Source organism: Sminthopsis crassicaudata, chromosome 2 (genome assembly GCF_048593235.1).
Source record: "Sminthopsis crassicaudata isolate SCR6 chromosome 2, ASM4859323v1, whole genome shotgun sequence".
Taxonomy (NCBI): domain Eukaryota; kingdom Metazoa; phylum Chordata; class Mammalia; order Dasyuromorphia; family Dasyuridae; genus Sminthopsis; species Sminthopsis crassicaudata.
In genome coordinates this window covers 387,934,601-387,955,788 of record NC_133618.1, presented here as the reverse complement: position 1 = coordinate 387,955,788, position 21,188 = coordinate 387,934,601, and the positions used below count along the sequence as shown (strand labels likewise).

General features: G+C 43.5%; 1 long non-coding RNA gene across 2 annotated transcripts in view; it reads right to left on the bottom strand.

The window, feature by feature from the left end:
• Positions 1 to 1,272: 1,272 nt before the first annotated feature.
• LOC141553532 (uncharacterized) overlaps positions 1,273 to 21,188 on the bottom strand; it is a 41,457-nt gene continuing 21,541 nt past the window's right edge. Inside the window, exon 3 of one of the 2 annotated variants that reach the window (XR_012485499.1) lies at positions 1,273 to 2,275. This is a non-coding gene — a long non-coding RNA (uncharacterized LOC141553532). Of the gene's footprint in view, positions 2,276 to 3,694; positions 3,843 to 21,188 lie in introns of those variants that run through there. The other variant, XR_012485500.1, reaches the window with a different exon arrangement.

Below are 21,188 nucleotides of genomic sequence, written 5' to 3'. Positions count from 1 at the left end.
TATTATAATTCAAATATGTAGAAAACAAAATAGAATGTAATGAGAAAAACTGGAAGAAAAAAACATGCATTTATTAAGCACCTAGTATGTACCACGCACTGTGCCAATTAATACTTTTATAGATATCTCATTTGGTCTTTGAAAGGCAGATCCTATTATTATCATCCTCATTTTACAAATGAGGAAACTGAGGCAGACAGAGGTTAAGTGACTTACCCAGGTTCATATAGCTAGTTAAGTGTCTGAGGCTGGATTTGAATTCAGGTCTTCTTGATTCTAAAGTCCTAAACACTTGTACCACTTAACTGCAAGACAGAACATTTTCAGTTGGGGTGGGGGGAGAAGATGGGAAGGGGCATGTGGAAGGCATGAATCCTGGAAGGCTTCACAGAAGTGGTGACCTAAGGTAAGCCTTAAAGGAAGAGAAGGATTTTGACAAAGAAGGAAGGAGGGGGTGAGTATATTCTAAGCATTAAGGACAGCCTGTGCCAATGCATGGGGCCAAAGATATCTTGAGGATGAAGCAATACATCCACCCCCAGGGACAGATCAGATCTGAAAGGCTGGGGTGGGAGCTCGATGCCCTCCCACTAGTGTAGACGTGGCTATGGAGGCCACTGAGAGGAGCTGGTCATGCGGCAGTGGGGAGGGGAAAGAGAGAGGGAGAAGGTGGCCAGGCAAGGGGCCGGGAGGCTCCAGCACAGCGTTATAAATCAAATGCGACTCAATTAGAGCCTGTGAAAGGTTGTGCACACCCAGCAGAAAACGGCCGTTCCTGGCTCCCCGCCAGTTCCCTGTGGGGGGGGGGAGGGAGGGGAAGGTGGGGGGAGAGAGACTGAGAGCTTGTGTGTGAGAGAGAGAAAGTGTGTGTGTGTATGTGTGTGTGTGTGTGTGTGTGTGTGTGTGTGTGTGTGTGTGTGTGTGTGTGTATGGAAGAGGGGAGTAGAGAAAGAGAGAGAAAGAGAAGGGAAGGGAAAAGGGATGGAAGGAGAGAAAAGAGAGAGAGGGGAAGGGAGGGAAGAGAGAGAGAGAAGAGGAAAAAGAGAAAAGAGAGACAGAAAGAAAGAGAGGAGAGAATGAGAGAGAGGGAGGGAAGAAAAGAGAAGAAAGGAGGAGGAGGAAGAGCAGGAGGAGAGAGAGAGAAAAGAGAGAGAAGAGAAAGAGAGAGAGAGAAGAGAGAGAAGAGAAAGAGAGAGAGAAGAGAGAGAAAGAGAAACGAAGAAGAGAGAGAGAGAGAGAGAGAGAGAGACGAGAGCCCGAGAGAGAGAGAGGTCAAGGACAGTGAAAGCAACCCATGGCTCTCACTCTTCTATGCTAAGGGTAAAGGAAGATGGAGAGCGGGAGAAGGAGATAATTCTGTAAAAAAGAAAGGAGCGAAGACTGGAATAAGGGGAGAAAGAGTTCCCAAGGTCTAGGACTTTTGGTTTGGTTTCAGGTTGAGAAATGAATACAGTTCCCCACACTGAAGGAAGTACCACACATGCCCCCCAAACTGGGAGAGGTTACATAGTCTCCCCCAGTCTGAGATTTGGAGTGGAAAAAGAATCTCTAGAGTCTGAAGCAAATGGGAACCTGATGCACCCCTTGACCACCCTCTTTAGTACCTCTCCTTCCAGACCATGATGCCTGGTGACGTAAGTCTATGAGATTCTGTCCAAAGGTTTGGCCTTGTTACAAGAAACCTTGTAGACAGAACAGGAAGGGAATAAATCTGAAAAGGAGTGCTAGGGGATGGACTTCCCATCTACCCAAGGCCAAGAAGATGCATCCCCTAAGAGGCCGGGCCATAGAAGTCTCAGGGACTCAGGCTGGAGAAAAGGACCCCTGAGTGTAATTGTTCCCCCAGGCACACGCCCCATTACCTGCTCTCACATTTGGAAGGTAGAGCAGAGCTTGGACCGGTGGGGGTTGGGCAAAGGGTCTGGGCTATATCTGAGCTGACAGGTGGTGCTATCCCAGCTCTATCCACATCCCAGGGCACACCCCCCTCCCCTGCCCAGCCAGCCGGCCAAGGCTGGACTTGGAGACAAAAGGACCCTCAGTAAAGACAGACAAAGCATTCTTCATATCTGGATAATCAGATCGGCACCAGCTGCCCGCTATCCAACGCAGCCTGTCTCTCCTTGGCAACGGCAGCTCCAGCTCTGTGGGCAGGCATGGCTCTGGGCACCCCTCTCCCGCCTGTCCATCCACTCCTAAGTCCCAGAAAAATGTTGGATGGGAGAAGCTCTCTCTTTGGCTCCACTCTTTCTCCTTCCCACCATGGATCTGAATCCTGGTTAGAGACAGCGACATCACAAGCAGTTATTTTGATTTCCTTTGCCTCAATGTTACCCATCTGTACAATGGGAATTACTATTGAAAAACGTTGGAGAGTCTGTGCATGGAATTCAGGCTGTGAATGGAATTTAGAGTGGCATGCCCTAGAACCTGCCATCTAGGAATCTCAGTCCAATTATATATTTATCCATCATGGTCAGTCACTCCCCGGGGGATTGGGGGGGGGGGGGGACAGAGGCAGATGGGGAAAGGAATGAGCAAAATAACTTTCACATGTCTACCCTGTGCCTCTAACCTGACCATAGGGAAATCTCCAAGATGTCTATGAGGGATAAAGAGACATTAGAACATCCTCTATCCCTAATTACTAAAAGACATCCACATTTAGATTCATCAGTGTTACCCAATCAGGGGCATGCTGTTGTTAAAGGCATAATTGTGCTAAAGTCCATTCTGGTCTGCTCTTAAGCCAATAGTCAAATTTTCAACATGAGCATTTATGCCTTAGAAATTATATTTGCAAACAATATAATCAGAGCTTGATTTATTATTTGATTAATTGTCAAAACTTAAGAAAGTAATTCATGGCCTGTTTCTTCTTTCCCAAAAAGTAGCTTATATTTATCTGTTATTTGCTTTGAATATATTATACAAGGCCCACTGATGTCAAAAAGCTTATTAGGGAGGAAAATGAAAAAGCTTCAAACACTGTAAAGTTTCATTTACATCAGAATGTTTTGTTGTCTTGGTAGCATGTGACTCTGTAAACTCTTTTGGGGTTTTCTTGGCAAAGATGCTGGAGTGGTTTGCCATTTTCTTCTCCAATTCATTTGACACCTGAGGAAATTGAGGCAAACAGGGTTGAGTCATCCTTACTTCAAGATCTGCATTCTATCCACCATCTAACTGCCCCTAACATTTCAGTGTATTATACGTTAAATTAAATTATGATTGTGTCATATATCAAATTGCGTACTGTTTCAGGAAGGGAAGAGGCAAGGGAAAGAGGGAGAAAATTTTGAAATCAAAATTTTTCTAAAACGAATGTTAAATGACTATACAAGTATTGCTATATATATTAGATTGCTTGCCATTTTGGAACTCAAAAAATCTTATAAAAATGGATTTTATATCCATCATATCCAATTATATAAACATAGTTTTTATATAAAATTGGAAAAAATACTATTTACACAAAATTAAATGAATGTTAAAATGCCTTTACATGTTATTGGGATGAAAACATATTTTTAAAATTATGATTGTATGAGTTCAGATAGAATGGAGGAGAGATAGAAACCTTTTGGGTTCAAGTCCTACCATTCACCTCCCCTAATAGAATGCAAGCTTCCTGAGAGTAGAAACAATTTCACTTTTGTCTTCATATCCCTGGCATTTATATAATGTACCATTTAACAACTGCTTGCTTCTTGATCCAGTCCAAATCTCCCATTTTGTAGATGACTCAGAGCAGGGACAGCCTTGTACAGCATCATATAGTGAGTCAGTGACCCAGCAAGAACTTCTCAGGAAGTCCTCTAAAGCTCAAGCCAAGGCTTTTTCTTCAACATGATATAGAAAGGAAAAATAAATTAAAATCACGCTATGATAAGGTTATAAATATACGTAAGACATTCTCTGTATGTGAATATCCGATCTCCCTAATTAGGGTGTAAACCCCAGTATGGTGGAAGAGTGCCCCAGTTTGGAGCAGCTAGGTGACACAGAGCACAGACTTTGGAGTCAGGAGGATCTGAGTTCAAATGTTGCCTCAGATACTTACTAGCTGTGTGACCCTGGGCAAGCCACTTAACCCTGATTCCCTCCAAAATTAAAAAAAAAAATTAAATAAGAAAGGATGATAGTTCACATTTTTCTGGCACTTTAGGATTTACAAATATCTTTATCCCTGTTTTGACGAATTAGAGGGTTTTAACTAAATGACTTGTCCATGTTGAGCAAGGGTCTATGGTTTTCCAACTGTGCCTCCTCCACGACTTGGCACACAGTATGTGATCAAAAATACTTACTGACTAGGGGCAGCTAGGTGGTGCAGTGGATAGAGCACCAGCCCTAGTGTCAGGAGGACCTGAGTTCAAATTTGACCTCAGACACTTAACAGTGTGATCCCAAAATTTACTGATTTACACAGGAGAAAGTCAAGATTATCTAAACAGGTGAAGGGAAAGGGACGGTAAGACTGAGGTAGGAGAAGAAGAAATGGGCTTAAATAGCAAGCTGAGTGGTAAGAAGTTTTCTGATGATCAAGATCTTTGGAAACCTTTTCCTAGCTCCTTCCTCAGACTCCCAAGAATAAGAGCAAGATAGCCAGGCTAGGTTAGAGGTAACATGTAAAACTGGAAAGAAGCCAGAATTTGGAGGCCCAGCTCTGCTTCTTGCTACCTGTGTGACTATGGGCAAATTATTTGCTTCTTGAGTCTCACAGTTAAAATAAGGTGTTTTAAATGATCTCTGGGTCCCTTTCAGCTTTAAATTCCTGTCTTCTGAACATTGAAGCTGGGGTAGATTAGGTAAGATTCCAAAAAGAGAGAATTTAGCCTTAATCTCATCCCAAACATTTTACATTGCAAAGGCATCCAGGTTAGGGAGGAAGAGTGGGAAGGAGAAGAAACGTTGGGATGTGAGTCATCTCTAACAGGCCAAGAGACACAACTAGAATGATGATGCTGCAAGAAGAGCCTCAGAGGTGACCTTTAACCTCCTTCATCTGGAATCTCCTGCAGGCCCAACATCTGGAATTGTTTCTGGATGGGAAGAGCATGAGTTACTTCAGGGTGTTGATGGAGGGGGGTGGACATGTAGGGAGAGTTGCAGTACATGTATCTTCCCTTTTGATATTATGTCCTGGGGAAAGGTCATGACTTTAATAGGGTCAGAGGTGCTTCTCCCCCCCCCAATCTAGTTGGCCTCCTGGGGTTTACAGAATAGGAGTGGGGTGGATTAGAATTAGAAATTCAAGTCCATAATACCGTGCTGGGAAGGAAAGAATGTTTAAAGATAAGTGCTTGAGAAACTAAATCTGGGGAACTTGGGGTAAATTTCTCCACTCTTCAGAAGGACAAACTTAGGCTGAGGAATGTCATGAGATAGTCCCTATAACCTCATTTCCTCAGTCAGGAAGATGATGAAAAGAAGTTAGCTCCTTTCTTAGCCATCCCTTTCAATCCCTACAATTCAAGGAGGATTTTATCTCTGTACATGCATGTTATCTGTGAACACACTAATCAGCATACAAATTTATGCACCCATAGGATGTGAACACAAACTTTTGTTCATGTCCCAGTGTGGATCAGGTTTGTTTCTATGTGTCTGTATTTTATGTGTCTAACTATGTGTTTGTGGCCACTTTTACATGTGTCCACCCAAACACTGTAAACATCAGCATAATTGTTTCCCAGCCCTTGGATTTCAAGGGTGTATGTAATGACAATAATAGTCTTGTTCCTAATTTTAATATTTTCAGAGTACTTTATGTATGTTATCTCACTTTATCCTCACAACATTCTAAGATGTTATTCACATTTTAAAAATGAGGAAATCGATAGGGAGGAATGTCAGGTTACTTGTTCAGAGTCACACATCTAGGAATGTCTGAAGAAGGAATAGGATTCAGATTCCCAGTGCTCCATCTGTCATGCCATCCAACTGGGGAAAACAGCATGAACACAAATAAAAAAAGCAATTTTTCTTTTTTATTCCTGTCCTTTGATTGCATCAGTATTGATACCTTCCTGTGAGGAAATTCCTTCTAACACTGCATATCAGCAACTTCTCTGTAAGGTATAATCTTGTTACCTGGGGCACTAAGGAATGAGGTCTCCTGGTCCCTACATGTCAGAGATGAGACTTGAAGCCAAAGTACCATAGATTTGCATCATACAACCTCATCATGTATCCCTTTGCAGATGACTTCCATTTAAATCTACATTTCCAGTTCTAACCTAAACTCCAAATCCACATCTTCAACAGCTTGTTGAGCATTTCCAAATGGATAATCTATAGGCATCTAAAAACTAACATGTCCAAAAGGAGAATTTATTTTCTTCCTCATGAAACCCAAATCCAAGACTCTCCATTTTTGTAGAGAGCATCATTAACCTTCCAGTTACTCAACAATCTCAAAATTATCTTCAACTATTCATTCTCTCTCATTGCTCATATTAAATCATTTGCCAATTTTTTCCTTGTCAATTCAACTTCCACAACATCTATCTCATCATCCCCTTCTCTCTAGTCCTCAGTCTACTACTTACATTCAGACTGTCATAACCTCATCCTTAGAAACCCCCTTTTCGGACCTGTATGTGCCAAAATGCTTGCGGCAGCTCTTTTTGTTGTAGCTAGAAACTGGAAGTTGAATGGATGCCCATCAGTTGGAGAATGGTTGGGTAAATTATGGTATATGAAGGTTATGGAATATTTCTGCTCTGTAAGAAATGACCAGCAGGAGGAATACAGAGAGGCTTGGAGAGACTTACATCAACTGATGCTGAGTGAAATGAACAGAACCAGAAGATCGCTGTACACTTCAATACTGTATGAGGATGTATTCTGATGGAAGTGGAAATCTTCAACATAAAGAAGATCCAACTCACTTCCAGTTGATCAATGATGGACAGAAATAACTACACCCAGAGAAGGAACACTGGGAAGTGAATGTAAATTGTTAGCACTACTGTCTATCAACCCAGGTTACTTATACCTTCGGAAACTAATACTTAATGTGCAACAAGAAAATGGTATTTACACACATATATTGTATCTAGGTTATATTGTAACACATGTAAAATGTATGGGATTACCTGTCATGGGGGAAGGGAGTGGATGGAGGGAGGGGATAATTTGGAAAAATGAATACAAGGGATAATATTATAAAAAATAAAATAAAATAAAGGTCAATTACATATTAAAAAAAAAAAGAAACCCCCTTTTCTTTGTTTTACCATACTATTTTTCCCAATTACATGTGAAAACAATTATTACCCTTCATCTTTTACAATTTTGAGTTGCAAATTCTCTCCCACTCTCCTTCCCCTCCCCTCTTGCTGAGAAGGCAAGCAATTTGATAAAGGTTAGACATATGCAGGCATGCAAAACATATTTCCAGAATAATCATATTACAAAAGAAAACAGACAAAAGAAAACAATAAGAAGAAAGAAAGTTAAAAATAAAACATTATGCTTCAATTTGTATTCAGATTCCACCCATTCTTTCTCTGGAGGTTGATAGCTTTTTTTAAAATAGATCTTTCAGAATTGTCTTGGATCTTTGTGTTACTGGGAATACTTAAGTCATTCACAGTTGATCACTTTACAATATTGCTATTACTGTGTGCAATATTCTCCTGGTTCTGTCCATTTCATTCTGCATCAGTTCACATAAGTCTTACCAGGTTTTCTGAGAGCATCCTACTCATCATTTCTTATAGCACAGTAGTATTTCATTACAATTGTAAGCTATGGTGGCGCAGTGGATAGAGCACCAGCCTTGAATTCTGGAGGACCCGAGTTCAAATCTAGTCTCAGACACTTAAGACTTCCTAGCTGTGTGATCCTGGGCAAGTCATTTAACTCTAGCCAAAGGGGGGGAAAAAAAAAAAAGAAAAGAAAAATTATAGGCTACAACTTATCCACCCATTCCCCAGTTGAGGACATCCCCTCAATTTCCAATTTTTTGTCATCACAAAAAGAGCCACTGTAAATATTTTTGTACTAATAGGTCTTTCCTACCCCGCTTTTTTTTTTTTTTATTATCTCTTTAGGATACAGATCTAGTAGGTATAGCTAGGTCAAAGGGTATAAAATTTCATAGCTCTTTGAGCACAGGTTCCAAACTGTTCTCCAAAATGACTATATCAGTTCACAACTCCACCAGTGGTGCATTAATACCTTAGACTATTCCTAACAGGTTTCCAATCTCTTTGCTCTCCAATCCATCTCCCACACAGCCCAGAATAATTGTCCTCCCCATATCTAGCCAGGCCAATCCCTTACTCAAGAATTGTCCCTGGTTTCCTATTGCCTATAGCACAAAAGCTAAACTCCACAGCTTGGAATTTAAAGCCCTTCCTAGTCTGGCTCCAGTCTACTTTTCCAGACTCCTATCACATTGTTCTTTCACACCTTTTTTGTTCTAAGCAAATTGGTCTATTTGCCTATTCCCTTAAATCATCAATCCAAGTTCTCCTCTGATGCCTTTGGACAAGATACCCAAAATGCCTAGGACACACTCCTTCCTCACTGTCTTAAAGCTTGACTGAGACAAAAGATATAGGATGATAACATGAGGCAGAGATAACACTTAGGAGGATGTTGCAATAGTCTTCATTGGGTCATTTTTTTAGTCATGTCTGATTTTTTGAAACCCTATTTGGGGTTTTCTTAGCAAAGATACTGGAGTGTTTTGTCATTTCCTTCTCTGGCTCATTTTGCATTGGAAGAAACTGAGGCAAATCTTTTAGATGTTTAGAATTTTAGAATCTTCCACTTTCTTCAAGGCTCAGTCAGTTCAGGCACTACCTCCTACAGGAGGCCTTTCCCAAATTTTAAGTGCTCTCTCCTTCATCATAGTATCTTGTCTTTAATGTTTCTAGATAAACATTGCATCTACTTAGTAGAATATAAACCATCTACTTAGTAGAATATAAACTCCTCCCTAACACCCTTCCCCATAATTCCCTACTCTCCTCCTTTCCTCCTTCCAGCCAAGGCAAATCCCTCCTATCCTATCTCTTCCCATCTTCTCCAGGCAATTGCCCCCTAAATCATCCCTTATTTCTTTCTAATCTTCTCTAATCTCCCTATGTACTGGTAATTTCCTTGCTGCCTATAAACATGTCTGCTCCCCCATTGTTCAAAACAAAAACAAAAAGGCTTCTCTAGATCTTACCATCTATCCCCTTACTGTAATTTTTGTAGTCTCTTTGTATTCTCATATCATCTTCCATTCTTCACTCTCCCTCACTCAACATTTCCAGTCAGTTGCCAAATCTCAGTCTTTCTACTTCTATAACATTTCAATCTCACATCCAACCAATTCTCTTCGCTGATGCAGTTCTCAGCACTCAGACATACTGCAAGCAACTAGATGGCCCAATGGATAGAGCACTAGGTGGAGTCAGGGAGAATTATCTCCCTCAGTTCAAATCCATTCTCAGATACTTATAAGCTGTGTCACTCTGTTTGCCTCAGTTTCTTCCTCTGCAAAATGAGCCAGAGAAGGAAATGACAAAACAGTATCTTTGCTAAGAAAACCCCAAATAGAGTTTCAAAGAATCAGACACGACTGAAAAAATGACTCAATGAAGACTATTGCAACATCCTCCTAAGTGCTATCTCAGCCTCATGTTATCATCCTATATCTTTTGTTTCAGTCAAGCTTTAAGAAAAAAAAAAATTATCTACAGTCATTACCTTCTCTTTCTTCTATCCCATTCTCTTGTTCTCTTTCTCATTCTCTCTCTTGTTCGTTCTCTCTTTCTCATCTGTCTTTTTTGTCTCTGTCTCTCTGTCTCTGTCTCTCTAACTTTATTAGCTACCATGGGTTTAATTAATATCTTTATGCAGATGACTCACAAAGTTGTACACCTAGAACCAATCTTTCTCCTCAACTTCAGTCTCTCCTCACAAACTGCCTATTAGAAATTTCAACCAGATGTTCAGATATATCAGACTTACCATGTTCCAATACTCATTATCTTTTCTCCAAAACTCATTCCTCTTCCCAACTTCTATTGACGGCACCACAATTCTTCTCATTTCTCAGGTTTCTGACCTCCATATTAATCTCCATTCCTCACTCCCTCTCACCCCACATGTTGAATCAAGCTGAATCAAATCTCTACTTTGGAAGCTCTTTCACATCTAGCCCCCTTTTTCTACTCATCACCCTCCTCACCACTCACTCAGACCATTGCAATAGCCTCCCAAGTGGGCTTCTTGTCTCAAGCCTCTCCCCATTTCAACCCATCCTTCCCACAGCTGCCCAAGTGATTTTCCTTAAATGCAGATCTGACCATAATACTCCCTTACTCAAATTTCAGTGGTTCCCTACTGCCTCTAGGATAAAATATAAACTCCTCTTTTTAAATTCTAAAAGTCCTACACAACCTGGCACCAATCCATGCTTCCAGTCTCATTATATATTTCTCCATCCCCCACAATCTACAGTCGAGTCAAACTGGGGTCTCTCAGTTTTTCATGCACAGCCCATCATCTCTTTCTTCTTGAAATGTATTCCTTCCTCCCTTTCACTATTTGGAGTCTCTCTTCCTTCAGTATGCAGCTCAGACACCATCTTCTACCTGAAAACTTTCCGGACCCAAATCTTCATCAGGCCCCTAAATACCTTGTATTTATCTGATATATGTTCATCCACATATATGTTATCTGCCATAATAGAATGTAAGCTCTTTGAGAATAAGGACTATTTCAAGTTTTTCTATCTATCTATCTCACAGTAGATATTGTGCCACCAAGTGATTGCTTGATTGAGGATGGGGAATATTTTTTATTTTATTTTTGTACTCCCACTCTAGATTGGAGTGCCTTACACATAGTAATTCATAAATGCTTGTTGAATTGAATTCCAAAGCTCTGTTTCTTGAATCAGAAGTAACAATGACTTACATTTCTTAAGCACTCTAAGGTCTACCCTTAGGTAAATAGGTCAAATATGTAGATAAGCAGGACACAGAATAGACTTACCCAGTATCATACAGCTAATAAATGTTAGCACTGGGACTCAGACCTAAACCTAGATTTCCTGATTCCTAGCTTATTGCTTTGTCAGGCTCACTTGGACAAGAGCAGCAGAGAGTAGGGCAAGACCAACAAGGACAGACATCCAAAGATAGACAAGGCCCAGGTGATAGGAAGGGAGGCAGGAAGAGGAAAGAAATTTAAAGACAAATTCAAAAGCTAATGTCTCCATTTTCTTGACTGTGGATTCTGGCCAGATTTGGGGGCTAGTGAGGTTGAAATGCAGAAGACAGAAGGGAATATCCAGGAAGCCTGCCATATTTGTTTCTTTAATAATCAGTCAACCAGCAAATCTTTACTGAGACCTCACTTAGGACCTACTGTGTACCCAAGACACATTTACCAAGTAGCATAGCATTGTGCTAGGCTACAGGAGGGAGAGATTTAAAGCTTAGATAAGACACAGTCTCTGTTCTGATAGGATTCACTGTTTATAAAATGGAGAAAATATCCACAAGAACAGCTATAATACAAAATAATATATAATCAAGTGTATTAGAGAAGAGCAAAGGTGAAGAAGTAGGACACAAGGTCATTTTTAAGGCACATCCCTGTTTGGTACCAAGTATTTAGAGGGAAATAATAGAGAAACGAGACCTTTGTTAGGCACTGTGAGAGGAAACCAGTTCATTCTTATGGGGGGGAGGGGGAACCTAGTGACAACAGGGAGCCTCCAGATAACAAAATACTGGAGGAGAGGGGTTGGATCCCCCCATCCCTAGCTTCTCAGAGGCTTACCTGTACCACTTTAAACCATTGTTTTATGTCTAAATATCTTTCCTTAGGTTCCAGAAGGAGATGCCCTAATATGCCCCCCCCCCAGCAGGCCCCCTACACAGCTTAATCATGAACCTAAGGTTTGCATCCTAGTTGAGCCCTCTCCCATCCCAGTATTTTGTGTACAAACACAAGGAGGGGCAAAGGAGGAAGGTAGTCTGCAAACCAGCTGAGAAGACAGTCTTACAAACCCCTGCCAGTGCCCTTGAGCCCACAGCCTGATCCCCTTTGGCAGACTCCCCAGAGACTGGCTCCTTTCCTCTACCCCCAATTTATTTCTGAGAGTGATGGTTTTGCAGCCGCCTCCCACCAGGGCTCCGGGAAATCAGGTGGCTGCTCTTCTCTTTATTTATTTCCCTTTTTTTTCCTCCTTTTTAGGAGACGATAATTATTCAGATGATCGTGGTGATTTACTCGGCAATCAGAGTAGCTGAACACAGGCCGGCCAGCGGTGCCCAGAATGAGAATCACTGCAGGCCCCAGGGCTCCTGGCTCCTTCCCTCTCCTCTATGCTTTTGTTTTCTTCTCCCCACTTCCCCAGCATAAATGGGAGGGAGGGGGTGCATATGCCCAAGCAGGTACGGGCATGTGTGCAAGCATCAATGTGTGCAGATGTGTGCGCTTCATGGGAGGGCATGTGCATGAATGTGCATTCTGCTTTGTGTATGCAAGTGTGTGTGTGCATACATATGAGCATGGGCGGACAGCTTTCCTGAGGCTGAGAAGCTTGCTGGTGCTTAAACACGTTCATGCACCTAATGGGTGCATGTTGAATGCCCATGCATGTGTATGTACACGTAGCTGGGCTGTGTGCCTCTCTGTGCTTTCCCATGTGTGCATGTGGTTAGCCGCCGCACCCCCCCCCACCCCAATCCTGCTGCCCAGAAAGACTGTGCGACAGCAACGTTGTAAATGGCGGATCCGAGGTGACCTCATTAACATCTCTGCAGAGGCTCCTTAAAAACCATCAGTCTCATTTGGCTGCTCTAAGTGGAGGAGAACGCGACTGTGTTTCCTTGATCAATTGCTTAAAATTCAGGGTCGGGGTTCGGTGCTGAGAGAGGGCTTGGTGCCAGCCCGCTCAGACGCTGGGTCTCTCTCTCTCTCTCTCTCTCTCTCTCTCTCTCTCTCTCTCTCTCTCTCTCCCTCCCTCTCTCTTCTCCCCCCTGTTTTCCTCCCTCTTCCCTCACCTCTCTCCCGCTCTCTCAGTGTGGGGGGAGGCGGCGGGGGGGAGGGAGGGAGAGAGAAATAGTGATGCTGTCGTATTGGAAAACATCCCTGTGCTGGCTGGGAACGGCCGGTAGGGAATCGGCGCTGGAAGCCGTTCCACTCGAGCAGATGGCTGAGAAACTTTGGCTGCGAGATAAATTGGGTCTGACGGTCTGAGGCCCAATCACAGATGGGTGGAATTCTCCGCACCGTCCCCAACGTCCGGGGCGGGGAAGGCACCTCGTTCACGCACCCCCTTTGTGCTCTGGGGCCTCTGTGCCTGCTTAATGCGAGCTGGAAAAATGTTTGAGGAGAGAGGCTCGGAGGCGCGGCCTCCCAACAAACAGTCTCATATTAAATGCTCTCTCCAACTCCTCACCATTCGCAGAACCCTTAGGGGCCGAGAGGGGCCGGGGAAGCAGAGGTCCTCTTGCCGCCACCTCCGAGCTGGCAGCCTGGCTTTTCCCCTCCTCCATCTTCGTCGAGAAAAGGGCCTGAAGCGTGAAGGTTAACAGCTGGGGGGCGGAAGGGTGGGGGGACGCGGAAGATGTCTTTCCCTCCACTCATCCGCTCCCTTCCACCCAACTCTGGGGATCATTATCTTAAATAGGGTTGTGAGGTGTGAAGAGAGAAAGAGACTGAGCTGCCAGAGACAGGAAAAGAGAGGTACATAGACAGGCACCCAGAGCCAGGGAGCCAGAGCCAGAGATAGAGGCAGACACAGAAACAGAGACAGAGGCAGACAGAACAGGAGGTCAAATGCCTGAGCCAGCCTGAGAGGGACACGATGAAAGAGGGAGGCATGCACACACAATGAGGAAAAGACAGAGAAGGAGACAGGAGTGAGATCGAAAAACACATACAAAAAGGGAGGGGGTATGGAGTGGAGAAAACAGACAGAAAAGGAAAGAGACAGAGCAGAAGAGACACACAAAGAGAGGCAGAAAGACAGGAAGAGCTGGCTCTGTAAGCATCAGTTGTGCAGAACAGCTCCCGGAGAGCAATGGTCCCTGCACATCTGTAGAAGCCAAATCTCTAGGGAGGGGAGAGAAGGGGAAAGGAGGGAAGCAGCCCAGGGCCAGATGCTCCCCCTCAGCCTATTTCTGACTCCCTCAGGAATCCCTCAGGCATTAGGACTATGGCCTCAAGATCACAATCTCAGGCTCTATTTCTCTCCTTTCACCTCTCCCAGCCTCGGTTTCCCCAGGAGCTTAGGGGTGGTGGTGATGGTGTGAGGAGAGTGATATTGTGAGAGGGAGGAAGGGAGGGAGGGAAGGACGGAGGGAGGGAGGAAAGAGGGACTTGGATTGCAGTAATCAGGCTGCAGCAGATAGCCTTGCCAGTAGACAGAGGCAGTTTCCCAAATGCATCAGTCCAGCGAGCAAATATCGATCACAGCAAAGCCAAGCTCAATACCCACTTGAGCAGCACTAAATCCTGTCTTTCCCCCTGCAGAAGGCAACACCTGAATCGCCACACACCCGATCTCCCTGACAGCAGGGGCTCCTGGCGCCACCGGCTCCCCATCTGCCCCCAGCCCATCGCACAAATGTTATCACTGTGTTCCAAACCTCAAAACTCCTGCAGACTCTGGGACAGGGAAGCTCTGTCCTTGAGGATTGCTAAGAAAAGAGACATTACCCCTATCTGCTCCCCTCCCCCAATCTGTCTGGACCAAAGAAAGGGCTATTCTGTCCAAGTGATGAACAGAGTACACACTAAAGCTCTCCCCTTCACTCCCCACCATTCCACCAGGATCCTGGATCCTGAAAGATTGGAAAATCCTCCAGAGTTGATGAAGTTGAAGTTTCATAAAGAGCTTGAGTGATGCAGCCAATCAGAATGTCCTCATTTACATAGGAATTCTGATTGGTTAGGCAGGCTTCCCTTTAGGATTTTAGTTTGGAAAACTGAAGAAAAGAACAGGCTCCTACAGGTGAAAGCAAGGGGAGGAGGAGGTTAAAAGGGTATAGGCTCAATCTAGAAAGCTTCCAGAACCCTTAGGCAGAGTCTTCCCTTCCCATCTCCCCCAAAAGTCCTCATCAATCCAGCAGGGCTCTGAATACAAACACCTCCCACTCCAACCCTGGGAACTGAGCCCTCTTGGAAGAAAGGGCCTCTTCCCTGGGGTCATTAATGCTTATTTCTGCAGCATCTATGGAGAAAACTAACTGAGTCTTCAGGATGATGATGTCAGAGGTTAAGCTTGGTCAGTCCCAAGGATAATCTTGCTTCCCAATTCCCAAATCCTGGGACAATTCCCCACTACCCTCAGGCATCCACTGACACCCCCCCCTTCTCCACACATCAACACATCCAATTACCAGCCTGATCCTGGGCACCATCTTGACCTTGAGATCAGCCTTCCTCTTATAACCACAGGGCCCAACATACCCTCTGACCTGCCATGCATCCCTGCAATTAATTGTGCCTATTCACTTCCACTGCCAGCCCTGGACACTGATACTTACCTTCCATCCCACCTTTATACCACAGCATTATAAGGATATGGAAAGATCTGGATGCTTTCCAATAGATCCCCTCCATACTTATTATATTTACCCCACCAAAAATACAAAACAGTAGCTATGGGTTTGGGATAAAGGGGAGAATGCATAGGCATAGAAAGGTAGATGTTGAGGGAGGCTCTGAATAAAGAAATGAATTCACAAAGCTGAGTATCAGGCAGGGAGAGCAATCAAACCTATATTGGTGAAAGCTCCTCCTATCCCAAATCCTCCTCTCAACTCTGGGATTTGCATAGGAGCCATCAGTTGACCCACAATAAGAGCATGTCATATTTCACTATGAGAAAGATGGGGAGGGGAAGATGTGAAAGAGGGAGAAAAGGAAGAGGAGGAGCAGGGAGGAAGGAGAGAATGAAGAGGAGAAGGATAAACACAGAGGGTTGTTGGGATGATGGGAAGACTCAGGGGCTGAGAGCAGCAGAAATTAAAAAAAAAAAAAAAAGCTCAATTCCGGTTAAAAGAGACAACTTCCCCCACTCTCCAGTTGCCCCCCTTTTACAGATTCAGCCAAGAATTTTTCTTCCTGCTGGGAAAAGGTTTCCCTGGGGTTATCAAATAAACACTGAATCTTGTCTTTTCATCTCTCCCTCCCCCAGAAGAAGAACAGGAATATTAAGTCTACTTTAGTCTCTCAGGGATCTCTAAGCATGCTAGGATGTTATCAATTATTTCACACACAACACCCTCCCCACCCCAAACACACACACTGACTCAACTTAAAATATTGGGTAGTAAGTAAAGAATAATTGGCCATCCTGTGGGGAGATTGATGAATGGAGAAGGGGAGAGGGTCTCTCTGAGTTAGAGTCCTGATAAAGGGAAAAAATAACCTAGAACCCTCAGACAAATGCCTCAGAGAAAGCTTCCTTCCCCTGACAAACATATTAACAACCTTCACTCTAACCAGAGCCCAAATCAGGAAGAGGGGGGAGTATTTGGGGCCAGATGTCAATATCTGTTTATGCATCTATGTGTGTTTATGATGTGTCTGTCTGTCTTGAGATGAGGAAAAGGTGATATTCCTTCCTGGATTTCTGTGACTCTCTGCAATTACTTGTATATGTATGACTATTGCATGAGAGTGAGTGTGTGTGTGTGTGTGTGTGTGTGTGTGTGTGTGTGTGTGTGTGTGTGTGTGTGATTGAGACAGAGAGAGACAGAGAGAGACAGAGAGAGAGAGAGAGAGAGAGAGAGAGAGAGAGAGAGAGAGAGAGAGAGAGAGAGAGAGAGAGAGAGAGAGAGAGTATGTATGTTTCTTTGTGCACACGTCTCCAGCCTGGCTTGGACTACCCTGAAGCCCACAGCAAACATGCCTTGTTTGCAGAACGGAAATGCCGCAGACCCAGCCCTCTGATCCAGCCACACTGAAAGCCACCTGACAAAGCAAACAGCAGAGGCCTCCCTGGGCTGGAAGCCTAGGCAGAGAAAGGAAGGGACAGAGGTTACCTCAAAGGACTGAGATCCCCTGCCTCCTGCCCAGACAGGCAGGCCTGCCTCCCTACTCCTGCCACTAACTAGCAGAAAGGAGTTGGACACTTGGGTTCCATTCTGTCTTCCAAGTCAGGTTTGCTGAGACCTTGGACAAGTCACATTGTCTTAATGTGCCCTGATTTTTTTCCTCCTGGACAATGCTCAACTTGAAGATTATATAATGGATAGATGCTAGTTGGGTGGGGTTAAGATTGTACAGCAAAAAGATCTAGAGGCACGGACCTGAGTGAATTCCTGACTCTCTGGTCTGGCTTGGAAGAGAGCCAGTACTACCTGGGGGAAATAACCTCTCCTAAACTAAAAGATTCAGATTCAAGTCTGGAGGGCTTTTCTAGTTTGACTTCTGCAGTACCAGTTTCACTCATTCCCCACTCCCACTAGCCTTTTCTTTTGCCGAAAGGAGACAGCTAGCATGGGGCAGGAGGGGTTGTATGGAAGTGGGAGGAAGGGGGAGGCAACCTAGGAGATGAGCTCTACCACCAGGACCCACACTGTGAAGCTGAGATAATCCCGGGCCATCTGTCTTGTTTTTTGCTAACCCGCTCAGCCGGACAGCTGCCTGGAGGCCCTGGGCAGAGGCAAAGGCATGCTGAGCGGCTTGTGGAGTAGGAAAGGGAGTCAGGCTCACATGGGGACTGGATGGCAGAGAGGGGAGGCAGGGGCTTTCTGACTCTGATTATAAACATTCCCATTCCCTCCTCCTGCTTCGCCTGCATTTCTTCTTTGTCTCTACAGAACCAACATCCAATAATCTTAATGTCACCTAAGAATCCCTCTCTGTCCTCTCTCCAAGGGTAAACAAAAACAAAAAGATTCTCCCTCTCCTCAACCACAAAACATTCTAGGTTAGAAAAGGGATTGTCCTGCTCTGGATGAAAAAGGATGGTCAAAATGATCTCTAAACAAATATAACAAATATGTAATACTGATTTTTCCCTCAGTTATTATTTTTTTTTTTGTCCAAGGCTACCATGGCCTTGATGGGAGCCAGTGAAATAGGGAGTCTGACCCATTCAATCCCTCACATTTCATACTGCCCCAGTGTTCCAAAAACCATATCATGCATTTTATCACCCCCATCCAGGACCAATAAAAATGTCTCCAACTGGATGACTTCCCTTCTGCTTTGAAAGTCAGTCAATCAGTGAACAAGTATTTATTAATCATTTACTTAGCACTAAGAATTCAGGATACAAAGAAAGGCAAAAAAGCCATCTCCTGTCCTCAAGGAGGATCCATTCTAATGACAAATACAACATAAATAACTAGGTATAGTAAGTAGAAGGTAATCTGAAAGGGGACTGAAAGGCCACTGAGAGAAAGGAGACAAGGAGAGAAAGGGACAAGAGTCCCATATAAACTCAGACATTCTTAAAGATAGAATCACAAAGCCAGGATATACATACCACACATAAATTCTCAGATCACCATGAGACAAGTGGGCCTGAGAGGAAAGAATTAGGAAGCAGTCAGAAAACCTATAAGCTGATCTTATTCAGCTTCTGCCCCCAACTTACTGTGTGATCTTGAAAAAATAACTTCTGTTCTCTGAGCCACAGTTTCTTCATCTGAAAATTGAACAGGTTGAAGTAAATGACCACAGATGGCCCTTCCAACTCTGGAATTTTCTGATTTATACACATGTATATGCATTCAAAGTCTCAGTACATACAAATTACTGCCTGAAGGAACCTTTAGTCCAATAACCTCATGTTACAGTTGAGAAAATGGAGTCCCAGAGAAGTCTAATTATTTGACTAAGGTCCTAAAAGAATAGCTAACAATGGTAGTTAACATTTATATAACACTTCCAGGCACTATGCTGAGCACTATATAATTATTATCTCATTTGAACCTCACAACCATTGGGAAAGTAGGTGCTATTTTTATGCCCATTTTGCAATTGAGGAAACTGAGGCAGATAGAAACTATGTGACTTGTTCAGGATCACATGACTAGTGAGTCTGGATTTGAACTCAGGTTCTCAACTCCAGGCTCAGCTAATCACTGCATCATAGAGACAGTGATAGAATATGAATAAAGTGCGCTTAGTTCAGTTGTTTTTCAGTCATGTTTAAATCTTTGTGACCCCATAAAAAGGGGAATTTGGGGGCAAAAATACAATTTCCTTCTCCAGCTCATTTTGCAGAGTTAGAAAATGAGGCAAACAGGGTAAAGTGATTTAACCTTAGCACACAGCCTGTAAGTGCCTGAAACAGGATCTGAACTCAGGAACATGGGTGTCCATGATTCCAGCCCTGCACTTTACTGTGCCACCTACTTCTTCAAACCAAGAGTGTTCTGACTCTGTATCCAGCACAGTTTCTACTGTCAGTCCATCAATAAGCACTTATTAAGTGATTAGGATGCACCAGGCACTAGAGATACTAAGAAAGGCAAAAGACAATCCCTATTCTCCAAAAGCTCACAATCTAATGGAGAAACAACAGGCAAACAAATATGTACAAACAAGCTATTTATGGGACAAATAGGAGACAATCAGAGAGAAAGCATTGGAATTAAAAAGATTGGGAAAGACTTTTTGAAAAAGGTAGGGTTTTAGCTAAGGCTTGAGAGAAACAGGGAAACCAGGAGGCAGAGAGCATTCCAAGTAGGGGACACACACAGCCCATGAAAATGCCCAGAGCTGAAAGATGTAGTCCCTTATTCATGGAATAACCTAGGTTCACATCACTAGAAAGAAGAGTGGGGAGGTGGGGGAGATAGGGTGTAAGAAGACTGGTGAGGCAGAAAGTTGAGTTATAAAAAGCAATGTGCAAAAATCATAAATATTACAGACATGCACAGAGCATGAGTTGGATGTACCCAGTGTGCTGGGAGACTATTACCCAGATAAATGTGCTTCATGCATCCTATCACACACATGCATGTGTGCATGCAGGCCCACAGCTACCTCACACAGATCATGTCTACGTGTGCACATGTGTGCACATGCATATGTATGCAGACATGCATGTGCTCACTAAGCACTCAACCCAGAGACACACATAAATGCATACTTACACCCTCACACATTCATTCCCCTACCCACCCACACAGTTCACATGACCACCTCTCCCTGTCCCTGAGGAATGTGTCTGTCCCTACAGAGCCACAGCTGTTGTCATCAAAGAGACCTGACAATGACCCTCCCCCGACCCACAAACAAGTTAGACCGAGTCTGGCCCTGTCTGGGCTGGTGCTCACTTCTGTTTCTATACTATTGGAGTCACCCTGACTTCAGACAAACTATCCCTTGGAACTAATCCTGAGACACAGCCAAACAAACAAGGCTTCAGAGGTTCGGTGCCCAGGTTCCAGCCTTTTCCTCAGTTAGGTAGTCCCCTACTTCCAGAAATTCTGATTTCACTTGGTATATATTCATGCCTATGGGCACATGCTTATGTATGTGTAGGTACATGTAATGCACATGTCCCTTGTGTGTGCATGTGTGTGTGTGTGTGTGTGTATTGGAGGTGAGGTTCAACAGTCAAAACACAGTCATCTTGCCTTGACTTCCACTAACCATGGGCATATCACAATTCAACTTGATTCAATAAGCATTTATTAAACATTTACAGTCACAGTGCATGGCATTGTACTGGCTGCTAGGGATTTGATGGTCCAAACCTGTGATATCCCTGGTACAGGAAACTATTAGTGTGGAAACTCTAATTCACCAAAGCTGATCAATACTCATTTGATAACTGAAACTAAGTAATTTGCCATAGCCAGTAGTTATACAGATAAGTGTCAGAGGTTAGACTGGAACTCAGGCCTTCCTTATTCCCCAGTCAACTCTTGATCTTCTATACCTCTCAGGTGCTGGGATACAAAGACATAAACAAAACTATTTCTGTTCTCAAGGAAATTACCTCTGGTGTTATGCTCTAGACATATAAAGACATTTAAATCAAACCCTTGCCCTCAAAAGGGCCTATACTCCAAAACACTAAGAAGGTCCCCAAAAAAACGAGAAATAGCTAATAAGTTCTTAAGTAGAGATCATAATATAAACACTTTCAATTTAATAAATAGGCATAGTAACAGTAACACTACAGCAATATAATGAATAGAAACATTTTATAGCAAGTAGTTACAATGTAATAGAAATTAGTTTTC